The sequence below is a fragment of the Cydia amplana genome, chromosome 3 (genome assembly GCF_948474715.1).
Source record: "Cydia amplana chromosome 3, ilCydAmpl1.1, whole genome shotgun sequence".
Lineage (NCBI taxonomy): Eukaryota > Metazoa > Arthropoda > Insecta > Lepidoptera > Tortricidae > Cydia > Cydia amplana.
In genome coordinates, this window is record NC_086071.1 from 3,653,151 (window position 1) to 3,671,501 (window position 18,351).

Below are 18,351 nucleotides of genomic sequence, written 5' to 3' on the forward strand. Positions count from 1 at the left end.
GAATGATTCTCCAAAGGATAGATTTTTTTCAATTAAATTTGATACGGACTTCATTGCGTCTTAGAAATTTATTAAATGAATACATATATTTTGTTTATTCGTGTTACTTATCAAGATTTCAGCTTTCGTTTCGATAGTTTTAACTACATAAAGTAACTAAATGAAACTTGAAGTCGTTTAGACACAATTAAGCAAATGCGGAATTTGTGGATAGACTTAAGAGTTAGTAAGAATACGGAAATTGATCAATAAAGTCCAAGTTAGAGAGGTCATAGATTGACGTTATCTCAGATACAGAGGTCAATTCCTATAAAATTCTAAAAAAACAATTAGGAAAATGTAATCTTATAAATATAGTCTCAGTAAAAGAGGTAAAATACACTCTCAGTCTCAATTATAGAGGTAAATGTGACTATAAAATCACAACAACTAATCCCAGTTATAGAGGTTCGTTTTATCTCACTAACAGAGGTAAATCAGCGCTAAAGTGCCGGGACCGCACCATGAGTCCCAGCTATAGAGGTTTCTCACTTATCCAGGTCCCACTTAACCAGGTTTCACTGTATAACTATGTAACAATAACAATTGTCTTACCGATAACACCGTTGTTGCCACCCACCGACGGCCTGCCGAACGCGGGATCAATTCCTACGGAGAATTATTATTACGCTGCACAAACTTCTTCAATGATAATTTTAACTTGTAGTACGCGCTTTATCATGTAGCCTGTTCCATGAATGTTACAGAGAGGCAAAGCCAAAATTAAAAATATGTATCTGATTTATGAACGTAACTCCTACGTTGAACGGTTCCCGCGCTGTCAGCTGTCAAATGTCATTGTGTTTATTCATGTTAGCCTAGACCATTAGGGCTTAATAAAATATAACTTTTTTACAGAAAATAATAGTAAATATATATTAAATATGTGAAAAAATAAAATATTAGTGTACGACAGTCCGACCAATTACAAAATTGGAAGAAAATACAAGAAGATTGAAGAAGAAAATGCTACTTTCGCGACCAAGGTCAAAGGCGGCGTCGTTTCGTGGATAGCATGACTATCCACCCGGACATGTTGCATACCAAAATAAGAATCTAGCAGGCCATGGACGTAGGTACCTACTTTTTATTTTAGGTCTGCATCATCATCTCCATCTCCGCCAGCGGCGTAGAGAAAAAAGCGATTTTCGCGTGGCGTTTAAAAGCAATCTGTGCCCTCCTCGCTCGCCAGCGACCGAATGTTAATTCATATCTAAAATTCCGAAAGCGAAATAAACGCAAAGTAAGAAATACAGTGGACCAATATCAAGTGCTTATTTGTTCATGATTTTCGACGTTTGTGCTACCTCTATTCTAGCTAGGTGTATATCTGTCCGCTAACTGCACATGGTGACTGAGCTGTGCACTGCATTCTGGAGCACTATTCTAGGTGCATCTGTCTGCTAACTGCACACGGTGGTTGTGCTGTGCACTGTGCAATCTGGAGCACTATTCTAGGTGCATCTGTCTGCTAACCGCACACGGTGGTTGTGCTGTGCACTGTGCATTCTGGAGCACTATTCTAGGTGCATCTGTCTGCTAACTGTACACGGTGGTTGTGCTGTGCACTGTGCATTCTGGGCCACTATTATAGGTGTGTCTGTCTGCTAACTGCACATGGTGACTGAGCTGTGCACTGCATTCTGGAGCACTATTCTAGGTGCATCTGTTTGCAAAATGGCTATACTAAGCTTTTTGGAGTACTAACCTAGGTATCTCTGATGATATTTGGACTTGGCAATCTTTCACATACTAATACTAGGTGCATTCAATGCCAGTATATTTGGGACATTGTGGTGTTGTCACTTATTCCTTACTAACAGCACTGAGATATGGCTCATATCCTACCTGCCAATGGCCACTGCCACTGTGACTTAAGGCCACAAGTCTTGCTAGAACTGGGTTTTGTGGCCCCATGAGTTAATCAATGTGCACGGAGGCACCAGAAATTTGGATATGGAAAAATCCTAATAGGACAACCTCGTTGTTTGTTTTCAGATGTATAATTAAGAACATTACAAAACCAGTATGACCCAAACAAGATTATGCAAAAATAATCTGCGCTGTAAAATTTTATTGGTGCTTTGAAGATGAGCCCAGCGACTTGAACTGCGGCTGTTGAGATGCTTGTCGGTGAGGAACAAGGCTAAGTATTTGTTTGCTAACTGTGATGATTTAGCTCTCAATCAATTTTGTGCTGCAACCGGCTGTCGCTTTTAAGTGACTTGACTTTCTTTTGTGTGATTATTATCACTGAGAATCTTCGCTAAAGCAGCGGTCCTGTAAATACTAAAGCACAATAAATGGCATTAGAGATTACTTTACAACATGCTGTCGACAAGTGATATTATAAGAAAATCTAGCAGATAAACTAATGGCTTACGGCCTGGTACTTCAACTTCAAGGGCTCAATTATCAATCATATTTTCCAATGTATGTTTTGCTGTTACTTGTATTTGTTTCATATGATAAAGTATTCATTTAACATTACAACATACAAAAACCCTGGTCAAAAGCAGCGATAAGGAGGCGGAGCAACATTTTCCTCTCTGCAGTCAGTGGTCGCACTCAAGTGACATTACAACAGCCTGTGTTCATTTAGAACAAATTCTCAAAAGCTGTGGTTTATTTAAATACACTTCTTTAATTGCAGTGACATCATATTTACAAGGATTTTGTCATACAAAATTAAATTTTTTGTCTGTGCCAACAGATATTCCGAAATATGATCAACTCTGTGAAATTGATAGTCAAATACTAGAAAACTATATACTGTGTGTATATGCCTATGATGTTCTTATAAAATAATGTACACCTTATACAGTTTAATATTAACTTTAATATTTTTCTCTACCAAATCCTAAGAGAAATAAATACAGATACCTATATATTTAAGATGTAAATATATTGCAACTAAGCAGTTTAAGTCAACAGGGAATTGGAACTGTTATGAAACTAATTAAGTAATGACATAAGTCCTTTTATTAGACAATTAGACTAGGTGTCGATATGTGTTAGACCTTTCATGAAGTGTCTAAGATCTAGAGGTCACATAATGAGCAATTGTTTAGATTATATATCTATTGTTGAAGCTCATTATTAAAAATGTTTTTTATACTATGTAGGTGCATACATATACAAGATACACTTAATTAGTCTTGATACCATTACCTATATGGAGCTATAATCAAATGAAACTAGATCCTTAGTACTTACCTCAGAAAGCTGGGTAATACTAGAATTATTTCTTTAGCCAATAAGGACAAATACAAACTCAAACAACAGATAAAGTCCTTATTAGTTTTAATGAACTTTGCTCATATAAATGGGTTGTTGTACCTATAGCTACAAGTTTGGCTAATGAATATGGTTATGTGTGTATTTAAAGAGCTGAATAGATAAATGTACCTATACTGAATTTCGTATATTTTAAAGAAATACAATGCCAATATATCACCTAATGTGACATAATTTGGTGGCTAATTAAAATAAAGGGTTATAAATATATATTTTTTGCAGATATTTAAGTACTTACAGTAATACTTACACCCGTGTGGAAATTATTAAATGAGCCTAATAGAATGCATTAGGTACATTAATTTTGTTCAGGTTATTATGGTGGTCTTGTTTATATTTAAAGACCCTCTTTTCCGGTTTACCACACTGAGATACATCTGAGAGAAGACAACACAGCTATCGCAATTATTTATAAACCGGTAAATTGAAATACAGTATTTTTATGTCTAGGAACGTTAGCAGTGGTGTGAAAAGAGACATTACAATATTCTACTTAAATGCTATATGTGCTTTAAGTGTCATAAGCTGATTGAGAGAAAATAATGTAAGATCTCAGATTTAACGAAAATTAAATTTGGAATTTCTTACAACATTTTGGAAATCCATATACCTACCGAGTTATTGGTTATTATACAAACATCCTGGTGAAGTAACCCAGATGTTTTTTCTACATAAGTAGATGCTTTTGCAAAAAATATTTTATCTATGTTTTCCTTCCAACTGAAACGAAATCTAAGGTATTAAAATTTAGGGAAAGTAGAAGGCATCAAGGCTCGGTCATTGTAACTACTCAGTTTACAAAATATTTATATGCATATGTACATATAATTGTATGGATTTGCGCCCCAGCTCTCATTTATAAAACATATTTTATTAACTGGTTTCAAGTTTCAACAGCGTATTATCCTGGTTACCCCAGTGTTATCCAGGAAGTGCCACCAGCCATCACTGAGGGAGAAGAGGAAGAGGAAAAAGGAGTACAGTACGGTGTAATCCCTTGCGCCCAACACCGTCAAGCACACACACACTTTAAATTATGGTGTATGTTATGTAAAAATTAATTACATTAATTATTTTATGGGATCTGTTTCAGAAGTGCTTGCCGTTTTAATAGCATTACTTATGTAATGAGGGAGCTAGGTATAGATGTGTAAATAATTGTAAATCTGCTCTTGTGCTTTTATTGGGGAATAGGCTCTCCTCAAATGATAGCATTGAACACTTTATGAAGAACGTTTTTTCGATTACACCAAACTCAACCATAAAGTGTGTCCTAGTACCCTTAATCGGTCTTAAATTATTTATTAACAATGTCACCAACTAATGAAAATCATTCATTACAGGATTAAGAAAAAGTAAAAAATTACTTTAACACTTTTATTAGCTGTTGTGATTGTACACAACGTGCAAACCCTGTCCTTGATAAAATATCAAACTTTACTGTTATTCTGATTGATAAATTTCAGCAACCCTTGCTATCCATAGCATTAATTTTTCAGGGAAAACACTAATTTTAAATTGAATCAGGTGTAAAACATTGATTACCTGTATATAAATAACGAACAATAATATTCGTGATGGTAGTTATTAACTTGTTAGTGATTATTTATTGCCCTCAAAATCATGAAAAAATCACTTCCCAAACGATTTGTAGAGGGATTACTTAAGTCAACTCTTAAAGATTTGTATTGATATATTTTTATTTTCACCACCTATTTAACCTGTTATGTGTTGTGTCAACCGTAAATCGTTTAGGAGTTATTGGTGGAAGAAAAACATCAAGGTGGAGTGATTCTTGTAATGATTTTTCTCAATTTCATAATCATGGTTCCATCCAATAATTTTGGTAAATCCTTACTATGTTATATGAGAAAATAAGTGTTACTTAAAGGTGTAACCAGCAACACACTGCCAAGAGTTGCTTATAGTTGTTGTATTCGCCAATAATTGCATCTCATGCTATCCTTTGATTTCTTTGATATTCCTATAATAATTAGGTTTTATGTGGTATTTGGTGGTATAAATGAAAATACTTAAGTACCTATTAATAAATAATAATATAAAAAATAATAATTCAGCCTTTATACGTCCCACTGCTGGGCACAGGCCTCCTCTCATTCGCGAGAGGGCTCGGGCTATAATCCCCACGCTAGCCCAATGCGGATTGGGGACTTCACATACACCTTTGAATTTCTTCGCAGATGTGTGCTATTAATAAATAAGGATCAAATTATTTTTGTTTCAACTATCTATAGGTACTATACGATAGACAGTTTGATGAAATGATATCACTAGATCTCTAAATAATGTTGTAAACTAAATATACCTACATATATTCTGAAATCAGTTAATGATAACTAAAAAGGTACCTAATTTAAAATGAAATAATAAATCATTGTTAATCATTAATCAATGATTTCATTGTTCCCATACAAAGCCAAATCAAACTTTGAATACTTATCTCTAAACATCTACAAGTTAAAATTATCATTGAAGAAGTTTGTGCAGCGTAATAATAATTGGAAATTAAACGAACTTACCTGTAAGTGAAGTTCATTTCAATTATATTAGCTGCACAAACTTCGAAATGATAACCCATCCCACCCAGTACCCACGTTGTCCTGAGACAACCAGGGATTCGTGTACCTACCTATAATCCCTGTCAAAGTTATGGTAATATTGGCTTTGCTGAATTGGGGGCCAAGTTATTCCATCAATTGGCATATTCACTGCCAGCGTGAGCTACAAGCATAGCGGATACCATATGTTTTTTCCGCTTTGTAGCGATAAGTACCTAAGAATAGAGAACCCTAGCGGGCTACTGGCAGTGAAAGTGTTATGTCTTGGCTTGTTACTCTAAACTAAATGACATTTGACAGCTGACAGCGCGGGAACCGTTCAACGTAGGAGTTACGTTCATAAATCAGATACATATTTTTAATTTTGGCTTTGCCTCTCTGTAACATTCATGGAACAGGCTACATGATAAAGCGCGTACTACAAGTTAAAATTATCATTTCGAAGTTTGTGCAGCTAATATAATTGAAATGAACTTCACTTACAGGTAAGTTCGTTTAATTTCCAAAAATACTATAAAGTGCCCATTGCAAATTAATTTAGTGTGCACGTTTTAATTTTCACAACACTAACTCGTAAAGAAAATTGACGAGAAAGTTGCATTTTTTATAGATTATTTTAATATCTCCAATAGTGGCAAAGTAATTTGATGAAAATTTTGAGTTGTTTCGTGAGGCTGGATTGGCTGGTGGAGTTGACTTTTTAACCGACTTCCAAATCTAAAAGGAGGAGGTTATCAATTCGGTTGTATGTTTTTTTTAATTTATTTATTTTTTTTTATGTTTGTTACTCCATAACCGACTTCCAAATCTAAAAGGAGGAGGTTATCAATTCGGTTGTATGTTTTTTTTTTATTTTTATTTTTTTTTTATTTTTTTTATTTTGTTACTCCATATCTCCGTCATTACTGGACCGATTTTGAAATTTTTTTTTTGATTGTATGTATACAGATTGGTCCCGTTTTTGTCAAAACCCAGTTCTGATGATGGGATCCATGAGTAATCGAGGGAACTCCTCAAATCTTAAAGGCATACATATAGTGATTTTTGTGTTTTTATCAACAAATCAAGCATATACATTTAAAAAAGTGACATTTGATGAAGTGGAACTGCTGATGATGATCAGAACGGAACTCTTCAACGACGCATAGTACACGTTTGACGATTTGTCCTCTTCGTTATGTTTGTTAAGCAAGTTAAGTTTTTAAGCCACATTTTTGTCAAGCTCGAGTTCTGATGATGGGATCCATGAGGAATCGAGGGAACTCCTCAAATCTTAAAGGCATGCATATAGAGATTTTTGTATTTTCATCAAAAAATTAAGCATTTTCATTAAAAACTGTCGCATTTGATGCAGTGGAACTGCTGATGATGATCATAACGGAACTCTTCAACGACGCATAGCTCGCATTTGGCGATTTGTCCTTTTCGTTATGTTTGTTAAGCAAGTTAGGTTTTTAGGCACATTTATGTCAATCTCAAGTCCTGAACATGGGATCCATGAGGAATCGAGGGAACTCCTCAAATCTTAAAGGCATACGTATAGAATTTTATATATTTTCATCAGAAAATCAAGCATTTACATTACAAACTGTGGCATTTGATGAAGCGGAACTGCTGATGATGATCAGAACAGAACTCTTCAACGACGCATAGTACACGTTTTGTGATTCTGAATTTCGATTTTGACTTGGACTGGGCCCCGGACTCCGGACTCGGACCCGTACTCGGACTCGGACCCGGATCCGGACACGGACCCGGACCTTGATCCGGAAAACCACTATGATACCTAAACTAAACAAACCACTATGATTACCATAAAATGTATACATATTACCAAATAAAGTATAAGCGCCGTTAAGTGGGTCCAGGCTAGTAGTTAGAGAAGTCGGTTTTTTTCTATTAAAGATTATTAAGTGATGATTTTGAATGGATGTGCAGCATTGTTCCATTAAAGTGATCTGTTTACTGAATTTTAGCTGAAAGTATTAATTAGAGTTAATAACAGTTACATGAACATCAATTATTCAATATCAATTCCTTTAATTCGAGCAGGTAAGCTGCTGCAACGAAATTGCTACAATGAGTCAAAATAATAGGTGAATTTTAGGATTAAATATTATTAAGTACAAGTTACAAATCGGATGTACATTGAATGCACCCGGACAGATGGGCCAAAACAGCGAACGAATGGGCATACCACAGATCACCCGAGGCAGAGGCAGACCATGAGGAGTGGCGAAAGACAGGGGAGGCCTTTGCCCAGCAGTGGGACACAATATAGGCTATAAAAAAAAGTTACAAAAACACATATGAAAATTAAAACTCACCAGCACCACCTCGTTGAGCATAAGCCATGGCTACGACTACCAGAAGAAGAATCTGAAATGCACGGAAACATCGGAAAATTAAAAAACAATGAAAAGAAACCGATGAACCGATTTTGATAAAACATATGTAAGAAATACGGCTAGAAAGCGTGATTCAAATAAAAAATAACCGTATCCAAATCAGTTCACCCGTTTAAGAGCTACGGTGCCACATACACACACATACATGGAACAAATGATTCATGTTAAATTAGTTATCTTAGATAATAAAATTAAATCAACATCAATCTCATAAATATGATCCCAGTCTGGCAAAAATATTCAGAGAAGTGTAAAATACAGTTGAGTCCTTAGATCACGAGTAGGTATGTAAAGTCTATTTTTTTATTCCGTAGACTGAAATGACATTTCATAGTATGAGATGACACATGATGTTCATACTATGAAATGTCATTTCAGTCTACGGAATAAAAAAATAGACTTTAGGTAATTTGGCGGCACGGAAAAATCCGATTATTAGCTGCAAGCGTATTGTTTGGGTGCCACTTGAATCAGATGACGTCATCTCTGAAGTAACTTATACAGGTTATTTTAATTGTGGCTGAAAGTATTCTGCCTGGATTTTTTAGATCGCTCATTAGGTAGGTACAATATAATATAATAGTATACTTGAAATAGCGAAAGGAAAATATTGTCTTAGTATCAAAGATATAGTTATTTGTACAACAAGTGATCAAAGTTTGATATTTCTTCGAGTGCTTATTTTGAGTCCCGTGCAAGCGAAAGATTCTATAATAGATTCACGAGCGTAGCGAGTGAATCTAATTTAGAATCTTGAGCGTAGTAAGGGACTCAAAAGCGCACGAGATGTAAATAACTTTGATCTCGTGTAGTACACAACATTTTTCACCTCAGCGCAGTGAGAACATACCTATTAGACAACTTGAAAAATTTAATCCTTCTTCATCACTTAATACCTGCACTCATGTTTTCTTAAGATATACAAACAATTAAGTTTAATTACCGCAATGGAACACAAAAACAAAACGTAATAATAAATTCCAGTAAAATAATATAGAAATAACAAACTTTAACTGACACTTCAATCGCCAACTTTGACAACAAAAAAAATCTTTGTAAGATACGGTCCGAATTGCGGATACGTACTATTTGTCAACTATGGTAGAAATTCTTAAAAGTAAGATAATTAATTTTGCGTGATGATCTGTGTATTTTTTGAGTTCGTTATTTTAATTGTACAATAAAATACCTAAAATATAGTATTTTATCAGTTTTTATGAAATCTTAAACTTTATTTTTATTTATTAATTATTAAGAATTCATACTCGTACGTGGTTTGGAACGATTAGATGCGGTCTGAAGTTTTTCGGGGGTCTATTATAAACCGTGAATATACTGTTGAATGTCGTTTTAACTTTTTTTTGTCTGTTTCTTTTTGCTAACAGTGTGAAAGGGACAGAGATAATAGAACCCAAGTATTTCGAACTTTTATTAGACCCCGCATGTTGAAATGACATTTGACTATAAAGGTCACTTGAATGTCATTTTGTCTCACTCAGTGAGCAAAATCGCATTTTGCTCACTGTTTTTAAGAATCAAAGTACCCTTGTTCGAGCTGCTGAGGTGAAAATATAATTGTTAGTGTCTCGGACATATACATACCTACATACATATCATAATTTACAATTGTTTGGTTGAGTTAATTGTAATGCCTGCATAAGATGGAACATTTAATTATTCTATATGAAAAATTAAAATTTACGAAATGACAAAAACGAACTATGGAGGAGTAAGACAAAAAATTGTCCGTATTTTTGACTCCTCATGAAAAACCCTTTCAATTTTACCCAACCCACCTTACTCAAATGAAGTCGTGAGCATAATTATTTTTATTAATATTTAGGAAACTCACCGCAACAGCCTTCATGATGATTTCTTCACAATGTTGAAATAGTACAGTGGCACTACAACTAGCAGTACCTCTTTATATACCCACGGGTACCACCGAGCAGATCTAATATTGACAGCCCAAACATAATGTGTTTGCGAGCGTTTTTCCTGTTTGAATTCGTGTAATTCGCATGTTGATTAGATTATTTTTAAAGCAAATATCATCGAAATCGTTAGAGCCGTTTAGAACATATTTTGAGAAACGAGGAAAATATTACGAACTGGCATGATCATATATATCTATGGTTTTTTCCGTCATCCCATCGTCACCCTGATAAGTCAATGATGTGACAGACGTACACCAAAAAACAACAGAACATTAGTAATTAAAGTAAATATGCTCGGCAAAAGGCAAATACAACAGCTATCCGCCTTCGGTCCTAGTATCGCGACGTTCGGAGTAGCTTGGGCCACATTTGTCGTATACGTGACCGACTGGAAAGTACTCGTAACATTAATTCCATTCTACAATAGTAAATTCTCTTCCAAGGAGTAGCCGCTGCCGCTGTCACCGCTATTATACAACTTTAGACTAAAGCAGGTGCTATTTCATGTTTAAAAAATCACTGCGCACGCGTTTGCCTCGGGAGGACAAAGAAATCTTGAAAGAGAATGGAATAATGAGGTATATTTATCAGGTGTGGCCGGATTTGTTATAATGTCCTCGCACAGCCGGCGCGTGCAGCTGCCCTCCCGGCCCTCCCGAACTCTTTTGTCCATTGTAAATAAAAACTATATCATTGTAAATTTCATGGCTCGTTGTTAATTCTTTGGAGGTAATAAAATAATGTAAAATTAAACCGGATTTTTATTTTTGGACGATTTGCATTGATTTAATATACTTAGTAATGGAAAGGTTCATGTGGCACGTGAATGTAACATGGGGAGAAAACTTGCGTAATCTCTTTGGTAATATGTACCTATTTCGTTTTCGAGTAATAAAGTTCATAAAACCTAGATTAATCTTATTCCTTAGATAGTCCTTTAATGATAGGAACGCTTACAAGAATACTCGATAATTTTATCTATAGCACTAAAAACGCTTACAAAGTGTTTACGTAGTTACGGTACGGTGTATGCTGTCAAAGAAACCCTAATCTATCTTCTATCTATCTATCTATATATATAAATGCAAGTGTCCTGACTGACTGACTGACTGACTGACTGACTGACTGACTGACTGACTGACTGACTGACTGACTGACTGATTCATCAACGCAGAGCCGAAACTACAAAAGCTAGAAAGTTGAAATTTGCACACTAGGTTGAATTTATAAAGTGTACAAGAGATAAGAAGCGATTTTGAAAAATTCAACCCCTAAGGGGGTTAAAAAGGGGATGAAAGGTTGTATGGGGTGCAAGTTTTATTTTAAGCTAGGAATTTGAAACGTTGTAAAAATGTACTATATTAAAAAACAAGAAAACTAATTTCTGCGTTTTCGAAAATTCATCCCCCAAGGTGGTGAAAAAGGGGTTGAAAGTTTGTATGGAGATCAAATATTTTTGTGAATGTTGGACTTGAAACTTTGTATATGGGGATATTATTATAAGACAGGAAAAGTAATTTCAGCGTTTTTGAAAATTCATCCCCTAATAGGGTTAAAAAGGGGTTGAAAGTTTGAATCCATTACAAATGCTTTGAAACTTCTTAGAAAGGCATGATAGCCAATGACAAAAAAAAGTAATTGCGACGTTTTAGGTAATTCAACGCTTAAGGGGGTAAAAAGGGGATGAAACTTTGTCCTGGGGTGCAAATTTTATTTTAAGCTAGGACCTTGAAACTTCGTAAAAAGGTATTAAATTAAAAAAAAAGAAAACTGATTTCAGCGTTTTTGAAAATTAATCCCCCAAGGTGGTGAAAAAGGGGTTGAAAGTTTCTATGGAGATCAAATATTTTTGTGAGTGTGGGACTTGAAACTTTGTATATGGGGATATTATTATATGACAGGAAAAGTAATTTCAGCGTTTTTGAAAATTCATCCCCTAACAGGGTTAAATAGGGGTTGAAAGTTTGAATCCACTATAAATGCTTTGAAACTTCTTAGAAAGGCATAATAGCCGATTACAAAAAAAAGTAATTGCAACGTTTTTGGAAATTCAACCCCTAAGGGGGTTAAAAAGGGGATGAAATTTCGTCATGGGGCGCAAATTTTATTTTTATCTAGGAACTTGAAACTTTGCAAAAAGGTATTAAATTAAAATACAAGAAAACTAATTTCAGCGTTTTTGAAAATTCATCCCCTAAGGTGGTGAAGAAGGGGTTGAAAGTTTGTATGGCTATTAATTATTTTTTTCGAGCGCGGGACTTGAATCTTTGTAATTGGGGATATTATTAGAAGACAGGAAAAGTAATTTCAGCGTTTCGTAAAATTCATCCCCTAACAGGGTTAAAAAAGGGTTGAAAGTTCGTATAGGGTTCAAATTTTATTTTAAGCTAGGAACTTGAAACTTCGTAAAATGATATATTCTTAAAATACAAGAAAACTAATTTCAGCGTTTTTGGAAATTCATCCCATATAGTGGTGAAAAAGGGGTTGAAAGTTTGTATGGATATCAAACATTTTTTCGAGCGCGGGACTTGAATCTTTGTATTTGGGGATATTATTAGAAGACAGGAAAAGTAATTTCAGCATTTTGAAAAATTCATCCCCTAACAGGGTTAAAAAGGGGTTGAAAGTTCATATATAGTGCAAATTTTATTTTAAGCTAGGAACTTGAAACTTTGCAAAAAGATATTAAATTAAAATATAAGAAAACTGATTTCAGCGTTTTTGAAAATTCATCCCCTAAGGTGGTGAAAAAGGGGTTGAAAGTTTGTATGGATTTCAAACATTTTTACGAGAGCGGGACTTGAGTCTTTGGATTTGGGGATATTATTAGAAGACAGGAAAAGTCATTTCAGTGTTTTGTAAAATTCATCCCCTAACAGGGTTAAAAAGGGGTTGAAAGATTGTATGGAGATCAAACATTTTTGTGAGTTCGGGGCTTGAATTTTTGTACCGAGGCATTAATAATACAAGAAAACTTAAATCAGCGTTTTTGAAAATTCATCCCCTAAGGTGGTGAAAAAGGGGTTTAAGTTTTGTATGGATATCAAACATTTTTTCGAGCGCGGGACTTGAATCTTTGTATTTGGGGATATTATTAGAAGACAGGAAAAGGAATTTCAGTGTTTTGTAAAATTCATCCCCTAACAGGGTTAACAAGGGGTTGAAAGTTCGTATAGGATTCAAATTTTATTTTAAGCTAGGAACTTGAAACTTTGTAAAATGATATGAAATTAAAATACAAGAAAACTAATTTCAGCGTGTTTGAAAATTCATCCTCTAAGGTGGTGAAAAAGGGGTTGAAAGTTTGTATGGATATGAAACATTTTTTCGAGCGCGGGATTTGAATCAGTGGATTTGAGGATATTATTAGAAGACAGGAAAAGTAATTTTAGCGTTTTGAAAAATTCATCCCCTAACAGGGTTAAAAAGGGGTTGAAAGTTTGTATGGGGTTCAAATTTTATTTTAAGCTAGGAACTTGAGACTTCGTAAAAAGGTATTTTATTATAAGAGAAGAATACTTATTTCAGCGTTTTTGAAAATTCATCCCTCGAAAAGGGTAAAAAGTTTGTATGGAGATCAAACATTTTTGTGAGTGCGGGGCTTGAATCTTTGTAAAATGGCATATTATTAAAACACGAGAAAAGTAAATTCAGCGTTTTTAAAATTCATCTCTTAAAGGACTTAAAGGGTCGAAAGGGGGTTTAAAGTTTGTAAAGGGTTCAAATTTTATTTAAAGCTACAAACTTGAAACTTCTTAAAAAGGTATTTCATCAAAAGAGAAGAAAATTTATTTCAGAGTTTTTGATAGTTCATCCCCATGGTGGTGAAAAAGGGGTTGAAGATTTGTATGGAGTTCAAATGGAGTTGAAATGAAATGAAATGAAACGAAATGAAATTTTATTTAAAGCTAGGAAGTTCAAACTTCGTAAATAGGTAGTTAAGTAGTATGTTTTATTAAATAGAGGACATGAAAATCTTCTAGGGGGTTGAGAGGGAGTATACCGAGAACAATTTTATTCAGTTAGGGGCTTGAAACTTCGTAGGTTGTGAAAGACAAGTATCATGCGTTGTATAATATTAATAATTAACAAATGATTAACCGTCCTACTGCGATATTTTGCTGTATAATATAAAATAATGTTCTAAGCTAATGTAGAATATACACGATGATTTTTAATCGGTGATCAGGAGTTTAAAATTATTAATATCTAGCCCAAATTAAACTTATTAGGCTAGGTCTCACGCAATTATCTCATTGTTTAATTAACTAAAAGTTAAAACATAATTAAAACTAATAATCACTAAATACATGGTTATCCTACATGAAGTAACTACGATACGTCAAGTGCCATTGATATGGCGGGAAATTTGACGGATCTATGACTTTGTTTATGCATATAACAATGACAATGACAAGTTATTACTCATAAATTATCAATTGCCATTAACTTTGTAAAGAGGCTACAACTCATAGATACCGATTACTAGAGGGACAAAGATTTTAGGATAAAATTTATCTCAAAATTAAAATAATGATTAAAAAAAACAAGTTTATTTCCATGTAATTACGACTTCAACGTGATCTACATCAATTACTGAGTTACAAGAAAATGTTCCTGATCACCGATTAAAAATCATCGTGTATAACCAATGTACAAATCCACGCGTACGAAGTCGCGGGCAACAGCTAGTCTTTCTATATATATATATAAATGCAAGTGTCCTGACTGACTGACTGACTGACTGACTGATTCATCAACGCAGAGCCGAAACTACAAAAGATAGAAAGTTGAAATTTGCACACCAGGTTACAGTTGTAAAGTGTACAAGAGATAAGAAGCGATTTTGAGAAATTCAACCCCTAAGGGGGTTAAAAAGGGGATGGGAGGTTGTATGGGGTGCAAGTTTTATTTTATGCTCGGAATTTGAAACTTTGTAAAAAGGTAGAATATTAAAAAACAAGTAAACTAATTTCAGCGTTTGCGAAAATTCATCCCCTAAGGTGGTGAAAAGGGGGTGGAAAATTTGTATGGAAAACAATTTTTTTTTGAGTGCGGTACTTGAAACATTGTATATGGAGATATTATTAGAATACACGAAAAGTAATTTCAGCGTTTTTAAATTTTCATCCCCTAACAGGGTTAAAAAGGGGTTGAAAGTTTGAATCCGTTACAAATACTTTGAAACTTCTTAGAAAGACATAATAGCCGATTACAAAAAAAAGTAATTGCGACGCTTTAGGAAATTCAACCCCTAAGGGGGTTAAAAAGGGGATTAAAGTTTGTCTTGGGGTGCAAATTTTATTTTAAACTAAGAACTTGAAACTTTGCAAAAAGGTATTAAATTAAAATACAAGAAAACTAATTTCAGCGTTTTTGGAAATTCATCCCCTAAGGTGGTGAAAAAGGGGTTGAAAGTATGTATGGATATCAAACATTTTTTTGAGCGCGGGACTTTAATCTTTGTATATGGGGATATTATTAAAAGACAATAAAAGTAATTTCAGCGTTTTGTAAAGTTCATCCCCTAACAGGGTTAAAAAGGGGTTGAAAGTTTGTATGGGGTTAAAATTTTATTTTAAGCTAGGAACTTGAAACTTTGTAAACAGATATATTATTAAAATACAAGAAAACTAATTTCAGGGTTTTTGAAAATTCATACGCTAAGGTGGCGAAACAGGGGTTGAAAGTTTGTATGAATATTAAAAAAAAATCGAGCGCGGGACTTGCATCTGTGTATTTGGGGACATTATTAGAAGACAGGAAAAGTAATTTCAGCGTTTTGTAAAATTCATCCCCTAACAGGGTTAAAAAGGGGTTGAATGTTTGATTCCATTACAAATGCTTTGAAACTTCTTAGAAAGGCATAATAGCCGATTACAAAAAAAAGTAATTGGATCGTTTTTGGAAATTCAACTATTAAGGGGGTTAAAAAGGCGATGAAAGTTCGTCTTGGGGTGCAAATTTTATTTTAAGCTAGGAACTTGAAACTTTGCAAAAAGGTATTAAATTAAAATACAAGAAAACTAATTTCAACGTTTTTGAAAATTCATCCCCTAAGGTGGAGAAAAAGGGGTTGAAAGTTTGTATGGACATCAAACATTTTTACGAGCGCGGGACTTGAATCTTTGTATTTCGGGATATTATTAGAAGATAGGAAAAATAATTTCAGCGTTTTGTAAAATTCATCTCCTAACAGGGTTAAAAAGGGGTTGAAAGTTTGTATGAGGTTAAAATTTTATTTTAAGCTAGGAACTTGAAACTTCGTAAAAAGGTATTATTTTAAAATGGCAAAAAACTAATTTCAGCGTATTTGAAAATTCATATCTCAAGGTGGTGAAAAAGGGGTTGAAATTTTGTATGGAGATCAAACATTTTAGTGAGTGCGGGGCTTGAGTCTTTGTACAGAGGCATACTATTAGAATATAAGAAAAATAATTTCAGCGTTTTTAAAAATTCATCCTTTAAAAGGGTTAAAAAGGGGTTGAAAATGTGTATGGGGTTCAAATTTTATTTTAAGCTAGGAACTCGAGACTTAATAAGAAGGTATTTCTATTAAAAGAGAAGAAAACTGATTTCAGCGTTTTTGAAAATTCATCCCTCAAGGTGGTGAAAAAGGGTTAAAAGTTTGTATGGAGATCAAACATTTTTGTGAGTGCGGGGCTTGAATCTTTGTAAAATGGCATATTATTAAAATACGAGAAAAGTAATTTCAGCGTTTTTAAAAACTCATCTCTTAAAGGGTCGAAAGGGGGTTGAAAGTTTGTATAGGGTTCAAATTTTATTTAAAGCTACTAACTTGAAACTTCGTAAAAAGGTATTTTATCAAAAGAGAAGAAAACTAATTTCAGAGTTTGATAATTCATCCCCCGAGGTAGTGAAAAAAGGGTTAAAAATTTGTATGGAGGCCAAATTTTTTTTTGAGTGCGGGACTTGAATCGTTGTAGGTATATTATTAGAATACAAGAAAAATAATTTCAGCGTTTTTAAAAATGTACCCCCTAAAATGGTTAAAAAGGGGTTGAAAGTTTGTATAGGGTTCAAATTTTATTTAAAGCTAGGAATTTCAAACTTCGTAAATAGGTAGTTAGGTAGTTGGTTTTAATTAAATAGAGGACATGAAAATCTTCTAAGGGGGTTGAGAGGGATTAAATCGAGAACAATTTTATTCAGTTAGGGGCTTGAAACTTCGTAGGTTGTGAAAGACAAGTCTCATGCGTTGTATAATATTAATAATTAACGAATGATTAACCGTCCTAATGCAATATTTTGCTGCATAATGTTCTAAGCTAATGTAGAATATATAACCACCAATATACAAATCCACGCGTACGAAGTCGCGGGCAACAGCTAGTAATTATATACCTACGTAGTACTTACTTTGAAGTAAGTATTATACGAGTATTATTTGCTAACTTGTATTAATAACGTTGGCGGGTGCATAATGTTTTTGGCGATGAATCGCGATCTTAAAAGTTTACTCCATCCGTAAGTTACATATTTAGGGTAGGTAGTGGATTCCCAAAACTGTTAGTTATTTATGGTGGTAATGGTAAATAAAATATATTCCAAGAAAAGAAAGTTAATTCCTCTATTGATTGTAGATCAAAATTCGGAAAATAGCATAGTGTAGGACGCCTGTACCTAGTATTTAATACGAGCCATTTCGATGACCGTCATTTCTTAGGCCATACCTAATTTTTATCTTAAGCATTTTAAAGAATAATAAGTCAGTTACGTACTTACATATAACATTTTTGCTTAAGTTTTAGGGGTTGCAAAGAACTTGTACACGTCGCAGCAAGGGTGCTCTAGGGCGTATTCCTGTTTTGAACTGCGACTATGAGTTTTACTGAACAAACTTCTTTATCCTATGGCGGTGGCGAACAAGAATATGGATCATCTGATGGTAAACGATTACCTACCGTAGCCTATGGACGTCTGGGAATCACGAGTCACATGCATAAGATTCGTTAAGTAAATTAGGTACTTAGCGTCTGCCCGAGTAAAAGTCATGGGGCCGTATCTTCCATACTTTGTCCCTATTTCAGTTCTAAAGGGGGCACTTCCCTTCTCCCTATAAAGTTT

General features: G+C 34.2%; 1 long non-coding RNA gene across 1 annotated transcript; it reads right to left on the reverse strand.

Annotated features, from left to right (window-relative positions):
- Nucleotides 1-590: 590 nt before the first annotated feature.
- Nucleotides 591-10,223, reverse strand: LOC134662888 (uncharacterized). Its single transcript, XR_010098100.1, has 3 exons — nucleotides 10,176-10,223; nucleotides 8,243-8,294; nucleotides 591-648 (listed from the first exon to the last, which is right to left on the reverse strand). It is a non-coding gene; the product is annotated as an uncharacterized LOC134662888 (long non-coding RNA).
- Nucleotides 10,224-18,351: the final 8,128 nt, after the last annotated feature.